At 43.6% G+C, this 22,759-nt stretch overlaps 1 long non-coding RNA gene across 1 annotated transcript; it reads right to left on the reverse strand.

Moving 5' to 3' along the window:
* Positions 1 to 7,871: 7,871 nt before the first annotated feature.
* LOC121673015 lies at positions 7,872 to 21,735 on the reverse strand. The gene is made up of 3 exons (XR_006019114.1): positions 21,649 to 21,735; positions 14,761 to 14,848; positions 7,872 to 8,017 (listed from the first exon to the last, which is right to left on the reverse strand). It is a non-coding gene; the product is annotated as an uncharacterized LOC121673015 (long non-coding RNA).
* Between the last annotated feature and the right edge of the window lie 1,024 nt (positions 21,736 to 22,759).

The raw sequence follows: 22,759 nt of genomic DNA on the forward strand, positions 1-22,759 counted from the left end.
AACATATGGATTTGAAATATGTTGGAATAATCACTTTCTGCACTGATACTTGTCTGTCTGTGTAGACATCAGAGAACACATAATAGTAGCTTTGTGCATGCTGTGTTATTTCACACCGCCTCCCATTTCACACGGAAAAGGCATTTGACTTTGTCTAATACAGCCTGGATTTCTCGTGGATTTGCCACCCAGAAGAATCCAACTGTCTAAAGCAGTCCTGTTTATCTCAGCACAAATACTGGAAATTTTAAGCATGAAGTGTTAAAAGAGCATCAGTGACCAATGGCCAATGAAGATAAAGGTCACACTTCACTGTTTTCTCAAGGAAAAAGGGAAGAAAAAAGAATCTTGCTGAAGAGCTGGTGATCACTTATGCACTTAAAACTTACACTGTTCAGACTTAAAACGATATAAATTTAGAACCAGCACTGACATAACTTTATTAGAAGCCACAAAAACCCCATAGAATAACTAAGCACGACATTTAAGGAACTCAGTTTGCTTTCCTAAAGACCACATGGAGCCAACTGCGCATGGAACAACAATGCAGGGATTTATATCCTAAAGGGATTCGGATATTCAGACAAGAAAGAATTTGAGGAGAGGGAGAGAAGTAAGTGAGGAGCAGAGACATTCCTCTGTCTGTTCTCCTGCATGATTAATAAGCAAATTACATCTCCTCTCTTCTCCTCCAACATTTCTGAAGCGTATCTGGTCTTTTTGGGAATCTATCTTAGTATGCCAAGTAGCTGCCAAGACTTCCACACTCTCCATGCAGATGATTAAACTGGTCAAAATATTGTTGTGTGAAAAAATGAGTAAGAGGATAATGAATCCCTGGATTTGGAGTCGTCTGTTAAACCTCAGAAGAAATCTGGCAGCGGGGAACACGCTCAGGATGAAAAGGAGAAGGGAAGAGAGACAGGAGGTCTCAAAAACAAGTCCTGCATCAGAGCTGCTCAGGGGTTTGTGTCTCTTTGTAGCCCAATCTATGCAATTGTGTTCCTATTTTTTGCATGGCCACTGAATAAATGTGGATATGAAGGAACACAACAATTTTCCCATGAAAATCTACCCCTGAGGAGGAGTGAACTGAGCGGTCTCATCACCAGCAGTTTGAATTAACACCTGCTGTGTTCCCTGTCTGGAAGGACAATGCCATGAATTTCCACCACTCTTTTTCCAGTGCCTCTGGTACAAGCATGGCAAATCCACATCACTGCTCCCCTCCCCTTTTCTCACATGAAAAATGGGAATGATCTGCTGGCATCACAAGGGTCCTTGCTTTAATTAATTACATCTTCCCCCAGCAGAGTGTTCAGCTCGCAGTGCTATTATTAATATTATTGAGGTACAGATCCTCCACACTAATGAGGATCCTGGAAAGATGTGCAACTCCACGGCTACACATGGAAAATATAAAAGTTTTGGGTTGGACTCTGATCTGGGTGTGCTTTCATTAATTAGAGCAAAGTATTTCAGTACCTGAAGGGGGCCAACAAAAGAGCTGGAGGGGCTTTTACAAAGGAATGGAATGACAGGACAAGGGGAATGAATTCACAATGACAGAGGGCAAGGATGGATGGGATATTGGGAAGGAATTCCTCCCTGTGAGGGTGGAGAGGCCCTGGCACAGGGTGCCCAGAGAAGCTGTGGCTGCCCCTGGATCCCTGGAAGTGTCCAAGGCCAGGTTCAAATGTGTCATATTGGAAATAAAAGCAAAAAAATTCACCTCTTTCCTTATTGTGTTTGGAGGAGCTCAGGTGTGATATGGAACAGCTGAGGGAGCTGGGAAGGGGCTCAGGCTGGAGCAAAGGAGGCTCAGGGGGGACCTTGTGGCTCTGCACAAGTCCCTGACAGGAGGGGGCAGCCGGGGGGGTCGGGCTCTGCTCGCAGGGAACAGGGACAGGAGGAGAGGGAACAGCCTCAGGCTGGGCCAGGGGAGGGGCAGGGTGGATGTTGAGAAAATCCCATCATGGGAAGGGCTGTCCAGCCCTGGCAGAGCTGCCCAGGGCAGGGATGGAGTCCCCATCCCTGGAGGGGTTTAAAAGCCGTGTGGATGTGGCATCTGGGGACACGGGCCAGGGTGGCCTTGGCAGTGCTGGGGACAGTTGGACTGGATGCTCTTTGAGGGCTTTTCCAACCTCAACCATCCCATGATTCTCAGAGTGCTCCCCAGGGCTGCTCTGTCTTTACAGGGATGCAAACCCTAGAAAAGTCCCGGAGCGCGGCGTTACCGGAAACACTTCTGATCTGTAAATACTCCCCTCAAAAACCCAACTCCTCCAAACCTACATTTACAGCCTGATTTCCATGCTGACAGTTTCGCTCCATTTGTTGAATTGTAAACCATGGAAAGCTCAGCAATAAAACGTCTGCAATCTGGAGCAGTAATGGGAGGAATGTCTCATAAACAAGATAAGTTGTTTCTTGCCAATATTGTTACACTTCATAAATACGAACTCGAGTCTGTTTTGCGTCTCCTAGATCAGTAGCAGACTTTTATTTTAATTAAACACAACATATAAAATATTCATTTAAAAAACAAACATCATTGTTTTAAAGACATTGTGCTAAATTCAATTACAGCGCTTTTGCCATCGAGTTCGTGCACAAAAGAACGATTTGGAATTCTGAGTGGATTGAGACAGCACAAGTGTCCATCAAGAACCTGTGGCAAGAAGCTGGTAGCTGCCCCATGAATAAATAAACTATTTATATTTCCTGATAATGTAAGTGCTTGTGTGAACCCAGTCCAATTCCCAAAGACTTCTCATTCCAGCTGGGGCTGTAATTAAGAAACTTTATCACCTGGCAGCGAGGAAGATGCTGCCAGTCCCATTTTCTGCAGCAGAACTCCAGAGTTTTCACTTCCCACTGACATAATTTATGGTGTCATTTCATTAGACTAATGCTGGGTGTCTTTGATGGAGCCATTTTCCACAGTCTCTACCCCAAAAGTACTTTCATTTTGAAATTTACCCCTGTAGCTGCTTGAGGGTCCCAAATACAACCACAACAGGATCAGCTTGAGCCTCATTCAATGCAAATGAATGGTTTACTGGTTTAGTAACACAAACGCAGCTCCTGGATTTAGCTCGGAATCCAAACACGTTTCATCCAACACGAGCCTCAGTGATGACATAAATTACAGAAAGCAAGTTTTTAAACTGTCAGCAAGGAAGAATCCTAGGAATTGAGAAGAATTTAGCCAGAAACTGCTGAATACTGAATTTTCTATAGAACCAGAAGGCCACAACCATGGGCTGGGAGGCACTAGCCACACATTTCCTTCATGGTCAACATAGAAAATTGTATTCCTCAGCCATAAATCTACCAAAACAGGAATGGAGGAGGCAGGAGTTTAATCAGAAACTCCATAGCTGAGAGCAAAACTCAGCTGCACCACATCACTCTCCATCCTGTGCCTTTAAATAAAACTTTAAAATAACTGAAACTGCTCAGTCATGGCTTTAAAGCCACTGTGTGACACCAGGGTGCAACACAGACCAGTAGCCAGAGCCAGACTGGCCAAAGCTTTATGTTGATTTAATTCCATCTTTAATGCAGGAGGAGAATGGAAGGAATAGGAAAAACAAGAAGTAGCATTAGTGTCCTGCTAAATTTCAGGCTTCTGTGGAATTTCAGCAGTATAAATGGAAAATAGGGAATTACTAAAGTCTCGAGATGTGCCTGTGTCTCGGGTCACTAAAAAACGAGGTGTGTCTTCAATACTTATTCCTCAAGTGCTTTCCCAGAAAAGAAGTCCTCAATCAGAGCCAGCTCCAGGAAGATGAAGAAAAGATGCAATAAAATTTCTGTCCCATCAGGCTCAACAACCTGGAGCAGTCTTGGAGTGCTCCAGCTCTGGGTCAAGAGATGGAAACTTTTTTTTTTTTTTGTATTTTTGATTTTTTTTGATAAAACCAAACAAAACAGTCAATTGGGCTGATTGGGGATCACATTCTCAACAGGGACCTTTCCATCTCTCCTTCCTCAGGGATCCTTCTCTGGGATTTGCCTTGTTTTAAGCCTTAAATCCATCCTTTTTTCCCAAAAAAAAAGAAGAAAAGATGAACGAGACGGATTTAAGGCTTGCAACGTGTAATTTTCACCAGAAAAAGATGAATAAGAAAATGCACAACCCCCTGGCCATCACCTTTACTCCGAGTCTGATGGCTGATAAGTTACATTCATTTCCCAGGGAATAAATGCAAAAAGAGCACAAAACACCCTTTCCTTCACATGCTCATCTACTGCAGGATTCATCTCAGCTCATTTATTTTCAGTTTGCCCTTTCCCAGCTTTTAATAACTGGTTCTAATAAGCAATATTGCAGTTTTAGAATTTTTTTTTTAAAAGACCCTGTCCAATTTCCTCCTATTTTCTGCAAATGAATTGTTTTTATTAAAAGCAGAGCTGGTTTTGGCAACAGGCTGGATGCTTTTAACTCCTAATAGAGACTTTCCCTAATCTCTTAATTTGGCAAGGCCCATATTTGCATTCCAAATTGCTTTTAGTATCTCCACTGATTCATTACACACAGATATGGTGCAAAAGTGAAGTCATTTTAGCAGCTTTTATAATATTGTAGCATTTCTACATTAAATAGTTTTAAAAGACAAACCACACTGGGAATATTTCTATTCCTGGTCAATTTATATTTAAAAAAAGCAGCTTATGAATGAATTACAGGAATAAACAAGTGGGACTCATCAGACCGAGCATTGTATGGGGTGGGGACGGGGAAAAGGGATTATTTTTACTTCCAGATTGAGAAGGAATCTGTGAATTAGGATTCCTGCCTGGTTTTTTTAATCCAAACTTACCAAAATCCAAGTTCAAGCCTTGAATAAAAGCTTCAAACTCCTCATGGGAGACCTGGGTAAGCTGGATGAGTATTAAGTGAACTAATTCAGTCCCTGTTTCCTGTAAGCCTGAGACACAACACTCGATGCTTTAATCACACAGCCATTTATTTTTATAAAATGTAAAATTACTAAATTGGGCTGGTACTCAATACATCACCAAACGGGGCAGTAATTGCTCCTCATATGAATTCCTAGTCTGGGCTGTTTCCTGATCAGTATTTCCCTCTGATGAAAAACTTTGAATGCTTTCAGATTTGAGACAACAGAGCAATAAAAGCTGTCAGTTGAGCCCGTTTCATGGTCCATGAGATGTAAAATCACCAGACGGATCCTCTCTGCTTACTTTAAAACCTGAGTGAGATTTATTCACAATAAATCCCGAGCTGTAGTGGCTCTGAAAGGATGGAGACACATCGATTACCTTTGCTCCTCAGTGGGCTCTTACCAAATTCAGCTTTTCCTCTCCACCTTTTCAATGCATCCCAAGCTGGTGCTGGTGCTGGGGAGTGCTGATGGGCAATCCTGCTGGCTGGAAGGCAGCTGGAATTCCAAGGGCAGGAGATCTGCACTTTTCCCAGGACCATACATCCATCAGCAAGGGAATGTTAAACTCCTACTTTGGCCGAGGAACACAGAATTCCAAGCTCAGTAGCCCCAAAAAGGGACTAAAACATCTCAGTGCTAACAGGCCTGTCCAGACACCTTCCACTTCTGCACATTTTTATCATCCCACAGAGCTTTAGGGAGTCACCACCTTCTCTAACAAAAGTCTGAATAAGAGCTGGGCTTCTGAAGGATTTGGGTTGGCTTCTATGGCCAAAGTCTCTCTGTTCACCTAAGCAAACACAATCCCCCAGTCGCTCACTCTCACGTCTCTCCTTTTCCACGCTGACCAGGGAAGTCTGATCCTCCCTTGGATATCATATTCCTTACAAATCGTAAAGATTTGCATTGGTGAAAGAAGTGACTCACTGGAGGTATTTCATTTCAGAGTAAACCCAGAGGATCAGTACTGGTATTGCCACATAAATTCATATGCAAATCTTTGCCACGTTAATTCATGCCTTCAGCACAGCAAGAGTTTGCCCAGGCTCAGATCCCTGAGCAGTGTCACAGAACCACAGAATTATGGAATCATTGAAGGTGGAAAAGGCCTCCGAGATCATTAAGTGCAAGCATCAACTGATACCACCATGCCCAATCAAGCAGTGCCAGGGTTTAATCCCTCTTTCTGTGGAGAAATTGTCCCTAATATCCAACTTGAACCTCCCCTGGTGCCTCTTGAGGCTGTTTCCTCTTGTCCTGTCCCTGTTCCCTGGGAAGAGAAAGGCAGGAACCTGCAGCAAATGCTGATACAACCCAGAGCAGTGTTCCAACCTTTGCTGTGCTACCAAGCCTGCAATTTCCTCCCCTCTCTGCAGCAGCCTTGTGCAGATAAAATCCAATTGGAATAAATCACTCCTTTTTCCTGATCGTTATTTCTCTGGAGTGGCTGGGAACTGTGTTCCTGCTGATCTGAATGAATTGCTGTTCTAAATAACAACTAAATTAACTTTGGTGGTTCGATTAGCATGGGCAGAGCCTTGAGCTGGTTATTTTATAATCACTCAAACTGCATTTTTATTCAACAGCTTTATCATAACATTTTCCTAAGCTAGAACTTGAACAGCATTTAGCAAACTGAGAGAAGTTACCAATATCAATATCAGAACCAGAACACAAGCACTACACAGAAATCTTACAATCATTAAGGTTGGGAAAGGTCTCCAAGATCATTATGCCCAACCTTGAACTGGATTATCACCATGTCAGCTAAACCAGAGCACAAAATTCCATTTGTTTTTTGAAACTTTACTCATTTTTGGAACATTTCAATTTTGCCCCATTTTATTGAAAAACTTCTGCCCGGCCACAAAGTCCTCAGCAGAATGTGGTGAAAAATCATTGCTGTAGAAGTTAAGGGTATGTTCAGCTCGACAGGGAATGTGCAAAAGCATCCACGTGGACTGAAGCGTGTTGGGAATTCCTCATGGAATGTTTCAGCAGGTGTGTGAGCACAGTCACACCTCCTGACCACGACTGGGAATAGGAATGGCCTTTTGTCACCACACCCCTTAGGCAAACAGCCATTTAGGAAAATAGATACCCGAGCTTTCAGCCAATTTCAACACTTTCTCACACATTAACTGTTGTTAAAAATGCTTCAGCAATTCCCCAGGTATCCTTATTTTTCCCAGATGTGTACAATATTCCTCAAATATGTATGATCATAATAAACAGCTACATTTCTGGTGCAAATACGTGAAAACTTCTCACAGTGTTGGGATGGGATCCCTGGAGCTGGCAATTCCCAGCATCATGGAATTAAGGAGCACTCCTGATATTTTTCAGCTGGCCCAAAGTCCAGCTCAGCACCATTTCCCAAAGTTAACAAATTGACTTCCATCAATTCTAAATATATGTGGAGCTAAATATAGTAAACCTCAAGTTGAAAAATCACGGCTAAAGCAACATACACTGAGTCTCAGTCTGTGCACCAGCTGTGGGTAAAAATGTGCTGAAAAGTAGAACATTTTGTCTCTTTTCATTTATCAAACATTCAGTTGCAAACACACAGTCATCTGTTTAAGAAGAGCTGAGAATCTGTTAAAATTATTCATTTGATGGTTTTCTGAATTTAAATCACAATTTTCTCTGAAATTCGGATTCTCAGGTAACTTTTTCTGGATAAATGCTTTCAATCAAAAAAAATTTGGTTACTGAAGGTCTTTTTTTTTAAACATGCTTTTTCATTTTAGCAACAATTTTTCATTTATTTGTTAATATGAGCAATGACTTTTCTAGACAGTTGCAAAACATGCACCTACATCAGGATACACATTAATGAACCAACACAGCTGCTGGGATAAATTCAGATATCAATTTATTTCTTTTTTCTTGTGTCATCCTAGATAAGGGGATTGCTAATGCCATGTCAAATTTGACATTTCCATCTCTCCCAAGGAAGGATTTAGATGTTTTTATAACTCACCAAGTCCCTGCTTGGATCTACGTGAGGAGGAACAAGGCAACACAGGACCAAGGTGGAGTCCAGATGAAAGATTTTGGGCAGATCTAGAATTTAATCCTTTATTTCCTTTTAAAACCTGCAAGGATAGCAAAGGATGGTTGGAACCAGTGACTCTCTGTGAGCCAAATCAAACTTTCACTGTCCAGAGCAGTTGTCTGAAGTTGAACTAATTCTGTGCAGTCTCTCTAAAGCCAAGACTAAGAGAGGTTTTTACTTTTTCTCCTCACACACTCCTATTCCTTCAGTGGCTGTGTCCTGTTTGAGCCCTACTTCTAATTCTCCTCATGATCCCTCTTTTCTGTCTTCCTTGCACACTCCCTTAACATTTTGCTCTCCTCTCCTTTCCCCTCATAGTACAAACTTGTACTTGGCCTCTGTTGTCTTAAAAACATCTGATGTTCCCATTGATGCTTCCCATTGCCCTTTCTCTTTTTTGATCCTTTTTTCTAATTTTTTTTTCTCTTTCTATCTCCATTTTTTCCTTGTTTTATCCCCTTCTCCCTCCTTTTTTTCAGAGTTCTCTGGTGCTGCTTTACCACCTCTCTCTGACTTTCCTTTCCTGTCTCTTCCAGATTTCCTCCCTCCTCTTCCCTACCTTGGGATTCCTTCAGGTCTTCCAAGGACAGGCCCCCAGCAAATCTCCTTTACTTCTTATGCTCAAAACCACGAATCCATCTTTTTTTAAACCACAAATCACCCAATTTCCTTGCCAGCTCCTTTTTTTTCCCCTGACCTAAGCTTCCAAGGCTCCATCTCCTTTTTTTCCCCCCCATCTCTGCTCCCAGTAGGGGAGGATGTGCCTTCCAGACACCCCAACATCGCATTTTTCATAAGCAGCTTTGACGTCTCTTTACATTTGAGGACACCCTCCCACTCAGCTGCCTCCTCATCCTCTCTCAGATGCTTCCCAAAAAGCCACGGCGTTCCTGGTGACAGGAAAAGAGTTCATCAAAGTGCTGGCACCGAAGTGCTCCGCGAGTGAACCTCCTACGCCCCGGGATAAAAATAAACAACAACAGGCAGAACTATGGCTCGGGAACCATATGCTTGGGATTTTTGGCTATCACCAAAAGAATGGGAATCATTCGTGCTCCAGGTCCTTGAGAATCAAACCACCCATAAAGCAAAAATAATTATCATCCATCATTCAGATAAGCTTGAAGCCCAGACAATCTGATGAAGTGCATTGGCTCATGTTTGTTAATTCTTAGCGAACTATTTTTGATTGTTAAATTGTCTGTTAGGTTGTTTTTCCTCCCAGCTCCCAGCCCCAGACAGCTGGAGGTGTTTAAAGGAAAAGTAATGTGCATTTTTTCCACAATATGGAGAATTCCTATTCTTATATTAGTTTTTATTCTTAGAAGCTTTAAGCTGAAATTTGAGTTCCACTGCAATGCTTCCACTAATTGCCTTGAATAATTCAAATTTTACCACTCTCAAGGGCACAACTGGAGCCAGACTGTTCTGAGCCATATTTGTTACTCTGGAGCCAACAGAACAAGTCCGTTTTATGTTGTAGAGCACGCTGAGCTTAAGTTACATTATTTTGTTTGCTTCGAATTTAGACAAGTGAAAAAAAAAAAAAAATCACAGTGGATCAACTTTGCCAAAGGAGCCCACCAAGAAACCCAGAACAAACCCAATTTTACTTTGGAAGCAGCAGGAACACGTCAAAAATCGCAGCATAACCCTGAAAATTGTCCTTTGTCGAAGAAAATTAGCAAAGGCCTGAACTGTGGGATCTCTCTATTTTTGGCTCAAGAGAGAAATTCTGAAGCTGCTGATGATTTGAAATGGGTCCTGAAGAGAAGGAAGGAAGGAAATTAGATTTTTTTTTAACTTACAAAATTGTCTTGCCTGTGTAATAACACTGAGCATGACTGTCACTCCGAAGACATATTAGCTCATTTAGGTAATTAGTGTGAGCAGCATGTTTCCCTGCTTATTCCATTCAATTATAGGGTGCTCACTTTGTCATTACTGGAGTATCTTAATGTGACTTGTAATTAGTGTAATTACAATCCAATGTTAATTATATCTGCCACTTAGACATAATTTTATATAGTAATGGTCTTATTCTCAATAACCTTATTATGTTGTTTATTCAAACAGGAATTTAGCCTTCTTTCATGCGTCAAATATGGAGATTACAAAAAGTACTGCCTGTCATTTTTGTAGTTATGACTCGGGGAGCTTCGCCTTGCAAAATCATATTTGGGGCAATCAATGAATGGAGCAAACCAAATTATAGGGGCTGATTATTAGAGACATGCTGAACTCACAGAAATGATTTGCACAGGAGGCACATTAAGTCATCCTACGGTTCGTGAGAGCCGCAGAGAAAGGTCAGGGGCCATAAATTAACCAGGGAACAAGAGCTGGGATACATAAAGTCTGCATGGTGCTGGGTGTGCTTCTTGTGCTGGTGATAGTGGTGCCCTTATTAACAGGGTAATAAAATAGCAGGAGTAGAAGTGCCAAAAAAAAAATCCTGGGAAAAATATTCTCAGTGTTAGTGACACCTTTTTGTACAGGGATTACACATCTGATGAGCAGTTTTAATTTTTCACAGGTTTCTTTTCTCTGATCAACGACATTTTTGGGGGTGCAGCTACACTCTGGTTTTGGTTCTGATTAGCAGAGGAGCTTTGAAGATGCTTTCCTGATTCCTGAACTTTGCTTCACACTGTGGGAATGGAATTCTGCTTCTTTTCCTATGGGGAAACACTGGGAGAGCTGGGGGTGCTCACCTGGAGAAGAGAAGGATCCAGGGAGAGCTCAGAGCCCCTGCCAGGGCCTAAAGGGGCTCCAGGAGAGCTGGAGAGGGACTGGGGACAAGGCATGGAGGGACAGGACACAGGGAATGGCTTCCCAGTGCCAGAGGGCAGGGATGGATGGGAGATTGGGAAGGAATTCCTGGCTGGGAGGGTGGGGAGGGGCTGGGATGGAATTCCCAGAGAAGCTGTGGCTGCCCCTGGATCCCTGGAAGTGTCCAAGGCCAGGCTGGACACTGGGGCTTGGAGCAGCCTGGGACAGTGGCAGGTGCCATGGGACTGGATGATCTTTAAGGTTCCTTCCAACCCAAACCAGGCTGGGATTTTATGAAGCCAAACTAAAAGACACATCCCAGAAAAATCCATGGTGCCCCAGGGTGCTCTCCCATGGCACCAGACCACAAAGAGTCAGAATAAAAATCCACCAAATGCAGCCAGAGGGTTGCCAGCACCTCCCTGCTCTGGCCCCACCACCGGCCACTACAGCCATGAGTTCCTCACACAGCAGAGTCCTTCTGTAAAAGAACTTTTCTTAGGAATTAACCCCAGAGTGGAATAAACTCTCTCTGGAGGCAAAGTGCTCTCCAGGCCAAATCCCACGCTGCCCCACACTACTTGCTACCTCAAACAGCCACAGGGAAATATATTTGAATTAAAAAGCCCTAAAAGAGCCAGTCAAAACAATGCACATATTTGTGCCTCCAGAGAGGCCCAAAAGGACAAGTCAGACATGACAAACATCAGTCACGTTATTTAATGCACAGTGCTGAAGAGTGGCATAAGAACCATAGGAGAGGAGAAGGGAATTTGGCAGCTCTCTGGGAGATGGAAACCAAGATCCCCCTAATCCATGTCTTTTACTGAGTCTGAAAAGGGTTTCAAGGTTTGAGCTCTCTCTTTGGAGGCAAATGAATCATCCAGATTTCCGCAGCTCAGGGTGATGTCCCAAGACAGCTGCCAGCTCTCTTTGAGCTCAGGAAAACCAAGAAGTTTCCAAATGAAAGCAGAGAATCGGTGAAAATAAAAGTAGATCAGGGTATGTACACCAGAGAATGATGCTTAACCCAGCTGGAAAACCAGGAAACATTCTCCAGTCCTGAAGGGAGGCTTAGGGAGCAAATCCTGCTGGGAGCTGAGCCCCCTCCTCTGCCCATGATCTTTAAGGTCCCTTCCATCCCAAACCACTCTGTAATTCCATGATTTTATGAACTATTTGGTCACTCTCACATGCAAGATTTTTCCTTAGTCCCTTTAGGTTTTTTCCACATAAAATAGGATTATTTTTACCACTCAATCTTGCATTTGGTGGGTATGAAATCTGCTTGGATTCTCTTTCTTTAAAACTATCAAGGACCCTAGAATTGTCATTTTTAATGGCCCAAAAGGAAAAGCGAAAATACTTTTTTTTGTTTTGTTTGAAGGGTTGCACAGAGCACCTCTGGAGTAACAAAGTTCTGAAATTTTATGGTTATTTTAACCTTATTCGGGAACTTCACATGCGAAAGTACCTCAAATCCAACACACAACTTCAAGCACAGCATTGCTGAGGTAGATATTGCAGCATTAGGTGATCAAATATATCACTTGGTTATACAATAACTACAATTTATTGTTCCTGCAATGCAAATCCTATACTGGCACTTCTGCATAAATAGTGTTTTCTCACTGGCTGCCAAGTAAATCCTATTTCTGCCACTGACACTCAGTAAACTGACAGTTCTACCTGGTTTACTTGCTTTTTTTCCCTGATTTTTTAATTCAAAGTCCATCTCCTCAGAGCCAGCAGTGGATTTAGAGCTCCCCAGTCAGTCAAGTCACTCATTCCTCACCCTGTGCACTGTGACACCACACCAGGACTGCTGCAATCAACAGCTGGATTTTATTGCTTAACTACATCAGCTCTGGCGTCTCTGAAATGTGCATTCAAACCCGGGAATTAACCATTAACCAGCAGTTTTCCTCACAAAGCTCTCCCACTTTTTTGGTAACTGAAAGGCCACAGCAGGAGGAGCAGATCTGCAGTGTAAGAAATGTTTCCTCTCTCTTCCCACCTGCAGCCATAAACTAGAGCAGAGTTATGGGTCAGAAGAGGTCGTTCCCTACATTTTAGTGGGGTTTGTGGACAAACAACATCACTGCCCACTCCAGCCAGAGGAGATCTCTGCTTGGAAATGAATTCAAGACAATTGATCCAGGCCAGGTTGGATGGAGCTTGGAGCAACCAAGTGGAAGGTGTCCCTGCCTATGGTAGGGGGTGGAATGGGTGAGCTTTGAGTTCCTTTCCAACCCAAACTGCTCTGGGATTCTGGGATTCCAGGTCTGCTCATCACACCTATTTTAATCCTTGAAAAGACTGGGAGCTGGTTACACCTCCAGGAATCATTTCCTCCCTGGATTTGTTTCCCTTTGAGAGGTCACTTATGAGCCCATTTTGCCAGTTCCACTGCATGACCAAGAGAGACATTCCAGGCAATCCCATGTGGGGTTTCTGTCTTTCACATATCTCCCAAACAGTGGGATTAGTCCACCCTGGAGTCACAGGAATCAGGCTGGATGAGGTGGCCAAAGATACCAGGAGCCATTCCCATTCCCATTCCCATGCACCTCAGCCAAGGATGGAACAAGCTCCCCCATGGTGCTTCTCAGGAAGGTTTCCTCACATGCTGCCCTGAGACTTCCACTGAAGAACTTCTCACAGTCTCCAGAGGGAATTAATTCCAGTAATTAACTACCTTAATATTAAAAACCATTCCCTCATTTTTAACCAACTCTTCCCTGCTGTGATTTTTTGCTGTCATTACTCATGTTCTATCACAAGGGACATGGAGAACAAATTGTTTCTTTTCTCTTCCCAGCCCTTTCCATATCTGAGGATTGTGTTACTGTCACTGGGCATCCTGAACGAGAGGAGAGAACAGAGCAAGGACTAAATCTGGGAAATATGAGTGGCCTCTTCCTTCTTAGGCTCTTCCCATCCATCCCTGCAGGTTTCCCTCTGCACCTTCTGCACCCTGAAATCCCTGTTTCATGGAATCACCAAATCATTAAGGTTGGAAAAGACCTTTAAGATTGAGTCCAACCATTCCCACTGCCAAGGCCACCACTGGCCCATGCCCCCAAGTGCCATACCCACATGGATTTTAAAACCCTCCATGGATGAGGACTCCAGCACTGCCCTGGGCAGCTGTGCCAGTGCTGGACAACCCTCTCCATGAAGAAATTTTCCCTAATATCCAACCTAAACCTCTCCTGGTGCAACTTGAAGCCACTTCCTCTCCTTCATTTTCTCATCCATCCTCTCCTTCGTCTCCTCCTTCCCAAACCCCTTCCTGTGACTAGGAGAACAGAGTTCCAGCAAAGCTCTGCTTTGTCTCCCATCCCCACGATGTCTCCTGAGCCCCACATCCCTGATCCCACAGCGGAGGATGCCAGACTCCAGAGATGGAGTGTCACCCATGGCAAACACCCGGAGCTTCCAGGGAGCTCACGGCTCCTGCAGCACAGCTGGAACTGGGCTGTGGTGAAAACCAACAACAGCTCTGCCCCATCACTGGTCAGACACGCCACCAAACAGCCTCACCCCATTCCTGCCTTCCCATGTAGCCTCTCCATGCCCAAGATGTCAAGGCTGAAGCACCTGATGGATTGGGGCAATTACTGTATCTCAGACATACAAGTCACACTAATGCACAGCAAATACAGCTCGCCTTAATTACAGCTACGGACACGGACATTTGTTTTTCTTAGTAATTAAAATGTTCTATTGTGCTTAATATTGTTATCTGTATTCTTTGGTTAAGTGCAATTTAATTTGCTTTAAGAAAGCTGGGTATAATTTAAAATGAAAAATGTATCCTTTCTGCTTTTTTTTCCCCCTAATGCTATTGTTTGCCATGACTGCAGATCTAGACACAGCAACTTCTGAGTTTGTTCACAAAGTTTCTGGAAGGTGATGCTGTTCTAAAACCCAAAAAAACCTATTTATTTGTGACTGATTCTGGAAATTTCCTAGTTGCTGAGGCACTTAATGGGATAAAGGAGGTACCTGAAGCATTTCCAGGGAAAAGGAGCTTTCACAAGGGAGGTAGAGGTTGCACTGGGGTCCCTGGAGTCCCCTGGTCACAGCTGAGGTGCTGCAATGAAAAACACGGATTAGAATCATGGATGGGTTGGGTTGTGTTGGGTGGGACCTCGCAGATCCTCTCGTTCCAAATCTCCTGCCATAGGCAGGGACACCTTCCATGTGTTCACCTTCCACCCCAAAGATCCCAGGTTGCTCCAAGCCCCATCCAACCTGGCCTTGGCCGCTTCCAGCCACAGCTTTTCTGGGCAACCTGTGTCAGGGCCTCACCAGCCTCACAGGGAAGAATTAATTGTTATTAATTATTAATTAATTCAAGAGCAGCTGACATAACTCCCCTTAAGCCCTCCAAGACGAAAAGTTCCCCTACAAAAGGGGAAATATTTTTGGATGTTCCACATTTGAGAGAAAGAAAATCCCAGTGGTGTTGGCAGCAGCTCAGTCCCACATCCACCTGCAAGGGGGAACCAGAAAACTTCTTACTTATAATTTTTTAACACAAAAACAGGTAGGAAGGTCTGCAAACACCAATTTGGTCTGTTTAACATTGTTGTTACTATTTGACTTGTCACAGCACAGAAAGAATTTCTTCCCTGCAGGAAATGGTTGTATTTCTTCTGTGCACACTGTCCCCTCTGTGGCCACAACCCTCCGGAATCGGCTCCCCCAGAACGATCCGGGACAGAAGTCACAGGAAGGAGCAGTGGTTCCAGCAACCACTCAGGGATGAAATACTGCAGCCTGTGGGACTGGCTCCCCTCTGTCCTCCACAAACCAGGAAGGGATCCAGCCCAAGAGCTTCAAACCACATTTTGGCTGACTCACATTTCTGGAGAGAAGGGATTTTTGGTAAACAGCACGAGCTCGGAGGCTCTCAAAGAACGTCCTCGCTCGGGTGTGCTGTGCAAACAAAGCCCTTTCGAAACCCTCTCTCCTCAGCCTCGTGCCAGCAGCTGACTTTCCCCATCTTACAGGGTCACAGGAACTGGGATATTGTGAAATCACTCACCAGAGATGACCTGCTTTAATCTCAGCTGTCATTTCACACACTCTAGGAAGGATGGAGAAATGTTTAAACATCATCCACTCCCTTCCTGTAAATTCCTGGACTGTTTTTACTCCTTATCTCAAGCTGGAGAATCTCAAACTGAATCTGAGGTCCTGCTCTCCCTGCATGATTCATTAGGAGAGCACAGAAATAAAGATGTCAATTCTCACTCAAAAGAGGTCATGCTCTGGTCCAGAACTTTGGTTCTTTAGCTCAAGAACTGGGTTTCCCCCAGCTCACCTTCCACAACAGGTTTGATTCTGTCAGGCTATAAAAATGATCTTCCAAAGCAGATTTTTGCTCAACATGAAATACAATCCTATTCCAACCCAGATTCCAGTATCAATATTATCTCCTACTGAACAGAAGAGGTTGCCCAGAGAAGTGGTGGATTTCCCATCCCTGGAAATATTCAAGGCCAGGTTGGATGTTGCTGTCTGAAGTTTTTTCTCAAATTCAAGGAATCCCAAACCTTACAAAACAATAAACACCACAAACCCTCATGGCACAGAAACAGAAAATTGAGGGAGGAGAGTGGTGCTGTTAATTCAGAATAAACTTTCTTCCTCCCCCAGAAAGTATCCCAAAACCCACACAGTTAATGAATGAAGTGTGCATTTGTAATGAGGATAAACCAAGCAAATCCAGGTCACTACTATGAATATTTCACACTATTTAATGACAAAATTTCAACTTTCAAGCAGAAAAGTTCAAAACGGTGTTAGGATCTGTAACTCCCATTGACTGACAATTTCTGGGATCTCAGTGTAGTGTAAGCCTTTAACCAGGGTCTCTTCTTGGCTGTTTCCCTGCCTTTGCCACCCTGCTGTGACTGTGGCTCCTTCCACTCCAGTACCCTGAACCCATCACACAGCTGTGAATTTGTTCCACTTGCTACTCTTAAATCCTGAACTAGAAAAGCACAAACAGAATTCATTTCTTTTCCTGTTTCTGTTTTCGTGTTTATTTTTTTTCCTCCTGGCAAACCAAACACTGCCAGAATTCTGTATTGCTGCATTGCCCTGACCTGGGGTTTCACTCAGCCAGCTGACACACACTAAAATCACAACTTCTGTTCTCAGCCCCTGAATTCAACACGTGTTGGTTAATCTCTGTTGAAAATTCCCCTGTTTTCCCTCGTGGCTGCAGGGACACCTGGGCAGTCATGGAATGCAAGAGCCCTCCTGGTGTGCATCCACCTGAGCTGCCCATGTGAACCATTTCTCTGTCCTAAGAGAAATGGATAATTTTTATATCTATAGTTATCCACAATTAATAACACAGCCAAAGCTTTCTCCTCTGAAAAGCAACAGTTAGATAACCACGCTCTGTGTCAGGCCCCATAAAATACTTCAGAAAGCAATATGTACAACTGCAATTTTCCAGCAGAGACCAAAACAAATTAGCAGCTTGTATTCCTCTGTGCTTTGCTAATAATTTGTTTCCAGTGCTGTGCCGGTGAGCAGGGGTGGTGTAATGAGGGGCAGGAAATAGTAACGGCCTAATTAAACTGGGGTGGGTAGGAAGCAAACCATCAATCCTGCTTAGCTGCAGCTCGGTGGGCAGCACTCCCCCATGTGCTGGCAAGAAATGAATTCTTAAAAAATAATAATAAATTAAAGAGCTAAGCAGAAGCAGGAGGAGAATTGCTTTGACCTGGACCGTACTTACAGGAGTTATTTATCAAAATCTTTACCAAGACTGCCTGATGTTACATCCCACCACAGAGAGTGGTGTATTCATCCCCAAATTTACAGATCTATATGGTGCATGGAGGAGCAGGGCACAGAACAAAGACAATGCACAAGTTGCCTTCTCCTTGATGGAATTAAGCTGCTTTGGAGTCACAAAAACCCACCCACGTTTACAGATCAAGGAATTTCTGGCCTCAGCAGCAAAACCACAGCAAAGAACAGCAGCATCAGCAAAACTCTGGTTTTCCACTCAGTTCACCTGCAGCACTTACAGAAAATATCCTTACTGTGGAAATTGTGTCTCACCTGCAGGAGGAAGTCCTCCTCTAGCAGAGCCCTGGAGTGGGAGCAGCAGGTGCTTATGGAAAGGGTTTTTCTGCTGGCTTTGGGACATCAGCTTTCAGGAACATGAGCCAAGCAGGCGAGTTCCTGGGTCAGGAAAGCTGCAGCCACAGCCCAGATTCTTCTTTTTTACACACTGATGTCACCTGGAGCCATGAATTTTTCACTTTTGGGGCAAACCAGCAACGCCAGCAAAATGTTGCAACAAGGCCTCATTCCGCTCTCCTCACACCGCCAGGGAAAACTGCAGATGTCTCTTCATGGGAGGGAGAGAGAGAGCACCCAAAGTGCCAACATTTCAGGGGAATCAGTCCCTTGTATTTTTGGAAATCTTAATCCAGAGGAGAGTTATCACACAAGCCCCAGATCCAGAATTTATGAGGTGCTCTTGCAGCATTTGTGGCAGACATAAGGGCATCTTCCCAAATAGGATTCAGCATTGCCACACTCAGGCTTTTCCCATATTTCCTTCAGTTATTCCACTTGTTGATCCATTTGAATATCACAGCAGAGAGTCATTAAGGTTGGAAAAGACCTCCAAGATCACCAAGTCCAACCTTTGGCTAAACATCCCCACTCCCACTAAACCACATCACCCACCAAGTGCCACATCTACCCAGCTTTTGAAGGCTTCCAGGGATGGTGACTCCACCACTTCCCCAAGCAGCCCATTCCAATGCCTGATCCCTCTTTCAGTAAAGAATTTTTTCCTAATATCCAACCCAAGCCTCCCCTGGTGAAAATATTTCCCTTTGTCCTATCACTGGTTGCCTGGGAGAAGAGGCCAAACCCCCACCTTGCCATAACCTCCTGCCAGGACTCATTGAGAAAAACTTGCTCAGACTTACCTCAAAACCTGTCCGTAATATCAGTAGGAATAGCACCAAATATTAACAGGAAAACCATAGAACTTCATAGACATTCAAGATAAAAAAAATGGATGTTTAAAACTACATTAAACCAGAGTCTCCTTCCACAGAGAGAGTTTTGGGGACCTGCAGAACATTAAGGGTTTTTTCAGCTGGACTCAATAATCCCCATTAGGTCTGAGAGCTGCACCTGAGGATCCCTGTGCCCATCCCATCTCACAGCCACAAATGGTTTCCTTCATCAAGGAACAAAATGGGTTAAAGCTTTGGAAGCTACTTGAACATGAAGAGAGCCAAGTGTATTTCAGTAAACACAAGAAGAGCTGAAATATCTTAAAATCCAAGAGACCTCTGCAATGAGATTCCAGAAGCCCAATGTGTCATGAGACTGGGGATGATATCCTAAAACAATCCCTGAATTAACATTAAATCTCCAACAGAGCATTTGCCCTGATCTCTTCGGGAGCCAGGCTGAACTTATCTATCATTTATCTGATACTAACATTCATTTATTTCCAACCTGAGTTTGTAGCTTCGCTCATTACACAGAATTTTTTCCAAATAAAAAGTCAATCTGTTGCTAATAAATCCCCTGGCTCACAGTCACTGGCACAGCAGCTCTAATATCTGATGTAAATAATACATTCAAGATGTTCCCTTAAATCAAGAGTTAGACCATGGTGCTGAGACTCCTGCCTGAGGGCTCTAAACCCCTGTGTAATATTAATTATAATTACCTCATTAAGCTGCTGCTTTAGCACCTTTACACCAAAGCAGCGCCACTGAGGGAATTTGAAGGAATCACCTAATTCCTAAAGTAAATCATGGCAAGGGCAGGATCTCTGCTCCTGAAGCATCCCAGCAAATGTCCTTCAGAACCAGTTAATGACAGGCACCAATCCCAAAGAGCTGGAAACTCTTTGGGAGTGGGGAAACAACTTGGAAATAACAGCAAATAAAGCAGAGTTTATTACTGCAGGCAGTATTAACAGGGATTATTATTATTTGTTTTCACTGTTTTGTCCCCAAAATTTGTGTTTTCAAGCCAATATCTCCTTGCAAACATCTTAGATCTGAGGCGAAGCTGACACCATCTGTCAAAGTATGGTATCACTTTTAGGGCAGTGAATCCAAAAGGACCAGGTAATCCTAAAATTCCTGAAATGCCTGCTGTCAGGAAGGTTGGGGGATTCCAAAAGTGGGGCAGTGAACAGTAGAGGACTGACCACATGAGATAACTCAGCTGCCATGTTGCACAACATCCCCTCTCCCAGCTGAACTTGGAACTCAGCATCATCCAAGTTTTGTGTTCAGATGCCCAAAAACTGCCCTAGAATGATGTTTCATGAAGACTCCTGTGTTTGTGACTTTTTTTCCCCTTTTGTGTCAGTTCGGTCCCGTGTCAGGCAAGAGGGATCCTCCAGAGCTGTGGGGAATGTCCTGATGATCAGGACAGGAGCTTTTCACCACCAGAATATAGGAACTAAAATACAGCTCTCATCATTCTTCTAGTCCCAGTATTAAACTGGAGAGGAAAAAGGTGCTGCCAGGAGAATTTGGAATACTACACAAATCCTTTCATCCATAAACTACCTGAGAACATCGGCTGGGAGAAGATATGTGAGTATTTCCAATACAATTAACACCAGGGGTGGGTTTGAGCAGGTTTAGCCTTCAGCTAATGCAGGGGATTTGAAGATGTAACGTTTTCCCTAAGAACTACCAGGAGTTACCTGTTTAATCTACTTCAACTCTCCATAGGAGGCCTTACTTCCATATTTAAGTGGGTTTTTTTTAAAACAGAACCCTTATTTTGCCATGGTCAGGATAAGGCACTTCATGGCCCCACCCTTCATTTACACATAGAATGTGAAAATTTCCCTGTGGTTGTCCCCCAAAAAGCACATTTGGGGTGATGAACACAGCAGAAAGACCCCCTATAATACAGGGTCTTACATAAATTATCTATATTGCTTTCTGTTTCAGTCTTTGCTTTTCCCAGCCCTGGTTTCAGGAAGGAATTGTGCTGGCATGGGATGAGGTGAAAGCAAGAACCATCCATAGCCCCGGGGTTCATACCAAGACACAAACCCAGCCTGAAAAGCCACAGGGATATTTGAGAAGACACCAGGCAAAGGCTGAACAAAGAGCCCTTCTCACAGCACTCCCCACAAAGAGGCCAGATCTGAAGGGATCTGTTCTCACACGACGCAGACGTTCACAAAAATACGCATTTTAATTCCCTTTCAACACCACGCTCTTCTTCACAGCTCTGTTTTTAGGGTATTTGTGGTGTTTCTTGAGTTATCACACACCTATCAGAGATGCACCTCTTCAGGTCTGGCGCGTATTCCAGCCTCGACCTGGAAAACTTTTCCTACTTCCCAATCTCTCCACATAAAATACAGGCAGGCACAGGAACACAAATAAATACCATTAAATACTGTTCTGATAGATGTGCTTTTTGTCTTCTGAGCATCTTATAGAACGATGTTTTGGGGGAAAAAATGTTAAATAGCTCTGAACCAAGCTGTGTCAAACTTATTGCCAAGTCTAACAAAGGGCTCCTGTGAAACGTAACTCTTCTGTGGAATATACTGTAATTGTACTTTTTGAAAGCAATGTCAAATCATTGACATCGACTTGGTGTTCCACGGGAAAAGTTACAATATATAGAAGCTGTAAATTAGACCCTAATCCAAACTTATCACGTTGATAGTTGTTAGACAGACTATTTGGGTGCCTATTTAGCTCTGTGATTTTTCCATTCCTCATTCAAGCTGTTGTCTTTCCCTGAGATTTTCCAAATCGGATTTTCCGATAACCTTCACGATAAATTTATGCTGCAGTTACAGCACGGTAAAGTTAAACTCAAGCCAAATCACAAATGCAAACTCACCAAGGATTTATGAAGAGAAGAATCAGGGCCTGGCAGATGAAATCCAGGTTGCAGGAATTTGAGCAAGTATCTGTGAGCTGCCACCATATTCCTGAAAAGCAAAATCCATAGAAGCTCCAGACTGAGCAGTTATGCCATTTATCATCTACATTAGCATATAGTTTTAAAATTCATCTTGTCTAATTAATGATTTTTCATTCTCAACATGACACGAGGAATGTCGTGTCACAATCCAACATGACACCTCACCCAATTAGTGAGCCCTAACATCCAACAGCAGCATCCCAATGGAGCAAAATATTGGTGTTGGGGGTCTCCAAGGTGCCGCCCTAAGTACAGAAATATGGACATGACACTCCCAACCCAACCTAAAACATTCCTTTGAAAGCTGGAGAAATCCTGAAGGATTCAGGCTGGGCAGACATTGACATGCAATGGATTTGCCGACACGAATTCCTACACGTGAGGAAGCAGGATCTTGGGACCCCCTTGTTAATCACCACCAGATGTTGAATGTGTTCATTATCACCTCCTTTGGTGCTGTTTCATACAGCTTTGAAGAGATTTCGGAGTGAGATTGTACCTTCCAGATGGGAATGAAAACATAACAACACTCGTGCAAATAGAGGAGGGAAAAAGAAAGAAAAGCATATTTTCCAGAGAAAACAAGTTCTTGTTCTCTTGAGGAGCCTCCCTTGACTGCCAAAATTATGACAACAAAACCCACTTTGGAGATAGATTTAAGGGAGACTTTTCAAAAGATGGTTTGGGGGCATTTTTCTTTTTTTGCTCTTCCTGACAGTCACATGGCTTAATTAGCACAGGCCAAACACGGGCAGAAGATGAACCCCACCTCTAATTCCTGATATTCCAGAACTTCTCAAGTTGAAGACACATTTACACGGCAGATTTAAGGCTGCAAATTCACAGAGAATGTTTACTGAGGACAGAACAAAGTCTGAGGGACATGCTGAGAGTGCTGTGCCTGCTGACATCTCCCTGGAATTCCTAGGTCTTTCTGGAAGTTGAAGATGTCCTCCTTCAGATATTCCAGAGAATATCTGGCTGCCCCATCCCTGGAAGTGTCTGAGGCCAGGCTGGACGGGGCATG

This window comes from Corvus kubaryi, unplaced genomic scaffold, assembly GCF_017639235.1.
Source record: "Corvus kubaryi isolate FWS band 111438036 unplaced genomic scaffold, C.kubaryi_AGA036_p1.0 65097, whole genome shotgun sequence".
Lineage (NCBI taxonomy): Eukaryota > Metazoa > Chordata > Aves > Passeriformes > Corvidae > Corvus > Corvus kubaryi.